Source organism: Peromyscus leucopus, chromosome 6, assembly GCF_004664715.2.
Source record: "Peromyscus leucopus breed LL Stock chromosome 6, UCI_PerLeu_2.1, whole genome shotgun sequence".
In the NCBI taxonomy this organism is placed as follows: Eukaryota; Metazoa; Chordata; class Mammalia; order Rodentia; family Cricetidae; genus Peromyscus; species Peromyscus leucopus.
The window spans coordinates 64,732,032-64,738,237 of NC_051068.1; positions in this window are offsets into that span (position 1 = coordinate 64,732,032).

A 6,206-nucleotide genomic window follows, 5' to 3' on the forward strand; every position below is an offset into this window, starting at 1 on the left:
TAAAAGATTATTATTTAGCTTGGGATATAAGCTTGTAGTTTTAAAGGGCAATATATTATTAATCTATTATCATTCCAGTTGTCAAAGCTTCATCTTATGTCAATATACAGTCAGAATTTTAATGTATATTATGTTAGATGGCAAGACATTGTGGGGAAAAAGTTACAAAGTATTGGTGGTTTCTATTTTTACCAAAATCACCAAGATACTTCTTTGGTACATTTTAAATTAGTAAGTAAACAAGTGGCATTAAAATTTTCTTTAGATGCTTCTCCCTAGCCACTGGAAAAGGGGTACATGACCAAAGGATCCATATATGGGCCTTAACTTTATTTCATCAAGAAAGATCTTTGTTTTCATTTCTAAGAAACTGTTTCAGATTAGAAAACGTTAGGCACATTATACACGGAAATATAAGTGGCTTACTGGTCCTCCTATGCAGAGATATCATCAATAACCCAATGGAAAGGAAGCTTGCCATTGTTACATAGTTCTTCTTTTGACTGTAATGGATTTGTTTCTAATCTTTTAATTCAAATAACTGGATTGCATTAATATTGACAATAAATTAGTGGTGATTAAATACTAAGATTTGTCTTTCCTCTGCTTCACATCACTTCTTTCACACAAGTGGTCAAAGAAATCAATGCAAGTAGCTATTTCCCAAAGTCCCATAATCTACAGTCAATCCAGATAGAAAGTTTTAAAGTCTCCCAGCACTCTTTACCTTCATCCTCTCCCCACCTGATTCCTACTGTTCCCATGCCCACCCTCATCCAGACCCCTCCCCCAATTCACCTGTGATGTCTATTCTATTTCCCCTTCACAGTGAGAATCATGTGCCCCCTCTCACCTTTGCCCTCCTTTTAACTTAGCTTCTCTTGGGCTATGAATTGTAGCATGGTTATCCTTTACTTTACAGCTAATATCCACTTATAAGTCAGTATATACAATACTTGTCTTTCTATATTTGGGTTACCTCACACAGGATGATCTTTGCTAGTTCCATCCATTTGCCTGAAAATCTCATGATGCCATTGTTTTTAACAGCTGAGTAACACTCCATTGTGTAAATGTACCACATTTTCTTTATCCATTCTTTGGTTGATGGACATATAGGTTGTTTCCAATCTCTAGCTATTATGAATAATGCTGCTATGAACATCGTCAGGGGGTATCTCTGAGATGAGCTAGAAACCTAGTACAATGGAAACTCCTAGAAATCTATAGCTAAGACTCCTAGCAATGGTGGATATGGAGCCTGAACCAGTCATCTCCTGTAACCAGGCAAGACTTCCCCTGGAGGGACTGGAACCCTAACCCAGTCACATACATAACCTTTGACCTACAATTTGCCCTTCCTACAAGATATGCTGGGGTAAAGTGGTGCAGAAATTATGGGAGCAGCCAACCAATGACTGGCCCAGCTTGAGACCCATATCATGAGAGGGAGCCCACTCCTGACATTGCCTGGAGGGCCAGGACCCAGAGGCTGAACAGCCCAGAGACCTAGGATAGAGCCAAACATGACTGGCAAAAAATAAAAAGTCAACAAAATGATTCCTAATGACATTTTGCTATACATTACACTCACAGATTGTTGTCTAGCATAATCGTTATCAAAGAGGCTTCACCCAGTTTCTGACGGAAACAGATGCAGAAACCCACAGACAAACATTAGACGTAGCTCAGGGAATTCTGTGGAAGAGGGGGAGGAAGAATTAGGGGAGTCAGAGGGGTCAAGGACATCACAAGAAAACTGACAGAATCAACTCACCTGGGTGCACAGGGGCTCACAGAGACTGAACCGCCAACCAGAGAGTCTGCATGGACCTACTTGGGCCCTCTGCACATATTTTACAGTTGTGTAACTGGATCTTGTGGGACTCCTAACAGTGGGAGCAGGGACTATCTCAGACTCTGTTACCTGCTTTTGGGACCCTTCCTTCCTACTGGGTTGCCTTATCCAGCCTTAATAGGAAGGGAAAGGAAAGGAGAGGAGAGGAGAAGAAAGGAGAGGAGAGGAGAGGGGAGGGGAGGGAAGGGCAAGGGAGGGGAGAAGAAGATAGGAGAAATACTAAAGAAAGAAATGTTAATGGGGCCCTCCAGGACTAGCCCATGCTCCACATCCTGTGCCCTGGCCTAGTGATGACGACTCCACCTGCTCCTATTCTGCCTACACCCTCCCCAGTTCCCACACCCAGGCCAACTTTTATGCTGAGTGTCCCAGCCTAGTCTGAAGAGCTTTATACCATTCTCTATCTGCAGGCATGGACCCAGTGGCAAAACTTCTGTGCCAGGCGTGGGTGTTGGGTTCACCAGATTCTATCCTACTCATGCTATATCAAACCTCCAGACTTAGCCTAGGTCATACATCCTATATGCTAATCCAGTCTAGTGAGTCTCCTGGACTCTACTCAGCCTGTATCATATCTAACCTCCATGCCTATCCTGGGATATATACTTGTGTGCTGGCAAAGCCTGATGAGTTCCTGGAAACTCAGTTGTTCATCCTATCCAATCCTCAGGTCGAGCCTCAGTCACACAGTTAAGTCCCTAGAACATCCATGCCATCCCAAATCTTCATCTCTGTTCCACAGCCTGTATACCAGCCTAAGGTGGTGAGTGAATTATCCAGCCTACCAATGGAATCCTCATATTCCCAGCTAAATCTTGAGTAGTATGGATTGCACATCAGACAAATGAGATCCATCCATTTGTCCCACTCACACATTTTCTTGTTTAATACAGAACTGGACTCAGTCTAGTAAAAAAAAAAATCAACTCTGAGTGTCTGACGGATCAACCTACCAGTTCCTCATAGTTCCTCATACCTGCTCTGAAATCAACCAATCCTGGACAGAAACAAAATAAACCTAAGCTCACATCAAACACACCACCAACAGCATGCCAAGTCTCATCGCAAAAACACTAACATGAAAGGCCAAGACAGTCTGTCAACAAATCGCAGGGCTGTTTCCTTGAGAAGATAAACAAGATCGTCAGATCACTGGCCTAACTAATCAAAGGAAAGAAAGAGCACAAGTGAACAGAATCAGAAATGATCAGGCAAACATGACAACAGACACCAGTTCAGAACATTATAAAGGAAAATGCTTTTTAAAAGTACTTGTTTTAGTTTTTGAGACTATAATATAATTACATCATTCCCCCCTTCCGTTTCCTTCCCCCTCCAACCCTCCTATATATCCCTCCTTGCACTCTTTCAAATTCACGGCCTTTTTTTTTCATTAATTGTTGTTACATACATGTATATTCCTAAATACATAAATAAAACTTGCTTAGTCTGTACAATGTACTTGTATGTTTTCAGGGCTGACCATTTGGTAGTGCTAAACCAGTTGGTGTGATCTTCCCTAGGGAACACTATCTCTCCCACTCTCAGCATTCCTTAAGTTCCTGCAGCTCTTTGTGTAGGATTGAGGCCTTGTGGTCTCTACCCCATCCATATTTGCATGTCTATTATTGCCCCTTTCAGGTTAGGTTTGGGCAGTCCTGCTGGCGAGACTTTCTGAGTGTAACTTCTACATTCCTAGGAGACACACTCTCACATCAAATTCCCTGATCCCCTGGCACTTACAATCTTTCTGTCCACTCTTCAGTGATCTTTCCCAAGCCTTGGGTCCAGGAGTTGCTTTGTAGATGGATCAATTGGGACTTGATTGGTTATGATTTTCCATAATGGTTTCCATCTGTGGCACAGAAAGCTTCCTTGATGAGGGGTAAGGATCACACTTACATGTGGGTATGAGGATAAATATAGTGTGGTTAGAAATGTTTTAGGAAAGTTGTAGCTATAGGTTCTCCTCCAAATTCTCTACTATGGGCTTCCTTTTCACTTAATTGTTTAATTAGATGTGCAGAAGTTTGTTTTCTGAGGTCCCACGTGTGAATTATTGATCTGAATTCCTGTGCAATGGAGTTCTTTTCTGAAAGTCCTTTCCTACACCTATATCATGTAGGGTACTGCCTAGTTTTCTTCCAGCAGTTTCCCTGTCTCATGTTTAGGTCTTTGATTCATTCTACTCAGCAGCATTCCATCATGTCTCTACAATAAGACCACATCTTGTGACATAAAACAAATCCTTACAAGTTCAAAAAGTTTGAAATAGTTTTGTTTATCCTATCTGACCATAATACAATAAAACTTAAAAGTAACAGCAAACAAGTTTCTTGTAGATACAAAAATCCATAGAGATTAAACAATTCATTGCTAAATGATGAATGGGTCAAAGAAGAAATCAGGAAAGAAATAAAAAAATTTTCTGGAACTAAATGAAAATCACAACACAGCAAAACCTCTAGGACATATTTAAATCAACTCCATAGGGTAAACTTACAGCTGTAAATGTCTACATTAAAAAAATCAGAAAGAGCATAAATTAAAAAATTAATGATGAAACTCAAACTTTGGAAAAAATAAGAACTAACCAAATCCCAAACCAGTTGAGGGCAAGAAATAATAAAAATCAGAGCAGAAATTAATGTAATAGAAATGAAATAAATAATGCAAATACTCAACAAATCTAAGAGCTGGTTCTTCGAGAAAATAAAGATTGACAGATCCTTGTCCCAACCAACCAAAAGAAAGAAAGAGAGGACCATCACAAAACCAAAAAGCCAACAACCTAAACAGACACACAACAAATGAGGACATTGAAAGAGTAATGAAAAGCCTTGCAACTAAAAAATTCAGGGCCAGATGGGTTCATAGCATAGTCTACCAGACTCTCAAAAAAGATCCACAGCCAAACCTTAAACTATTTTTAAAAATTGAGAGGAGCACTCCCAAACTCCTTTTATGAGTGTTTTCCTTACAAGTATAGTGTGCACCCCATGTGCTCCTGATGCCCATGGAGTCAAAAGAGGGTACTGGATCCTCTGGAACTAGAGTTAAGGACACTTACATTGTGGGTGCGGCAAACAGAATCCAGGTCCTCTGCAAGAGCAGTGAGTACTCTTACTCGATAAGCCATCCCTCCAGACCTTATTCTATCCTTAAAATGAAGGAATTAGTGTCATTTACAACCTCGAGGATGAATCTAGAGGACATCATGCTAATTGAAATAAAGCAGACACAAAAATACAGTTAATTAATACACACTTTCACTTAGTGGAATCTTTAAAAGTTGAACTCACAGAAAGAAGAGCAGCAGAGTGGTCTCCAGGAATCAGGGAGAAATGGGGAGACATTAGTCAAAGGTTAAGAACTCTATTATAAGTTCTGGAGACATTATTACAGTAGACTGGTTTTCATCTATTATCATTATATTTTTAAAAATAAAAAATGGGGCTAGAGAGATGGCTTAATGGTTAAGAGCACTGGCTGTTCTAGAGGACCTGGTTTGATATCCAGCACCCACATGGTGGTTCACAACCATCTGTAACTCAAGTTCCTGGGGTTAAAAATATATAAAAAGTAAATATTTTATGTGAAAGTAAAAAGTTTACCCATTCTTTCACAAACAGATAAAACTTTTAAGCCAGAAGGTTATAAGGGAAGAGTATCACATATGTTAGCCTAATTGTAATCACCACAGAAGACTCCAGTGGGACTACAACCTATACAAACAGCCACCTCAAACTTACCCCAAAATCCTTCTGCAAGGACATCTACATAGCCGTTTTGCCATCCTTGTTAGTAAATGTAGCTAAATATGATTGTTTCAAAGTATCTTATGCAGGGAAAATGTCAAGTGCCATTTGTGCCCTTGAGTCTCCACTGACCATGAAGCCAGTGCCAGGGTCAAGGTCTGTGGAAGAACCCAACAGCTCAGGCCCCAGCTAACCTGCCCTAGCAGAACATCCTCATTGCATCACAGTTCCCGACTCCCAGGAAATTAGGACATTGAATTTTGGCAAACCTGCTACAGATGTTGAAACATCAGGAGAAACTTTTGCACCAAGAAAAATGGCTGACAAAGACAAAGAGATAGCAGATACTGTTGAGAACTGGACTTGGCAGTGCATGAAGGGGTTCAAGGACAAAGTGTACTGTATATCCTGTTAGTTTCCATTGTAAACTAAGGCAAAAAGCAATTACAAGGCTTGATGCGAGCATAGCTGAGGCTCAGGATTCCCACCAGATACTTGGCACTTCATCACTAGTTCCTAGTTTAGACATCATATTATCTAAAACAAATCCAGAAAAAAAAAGAGACTTGTACATTCTACTCACAGAGGCA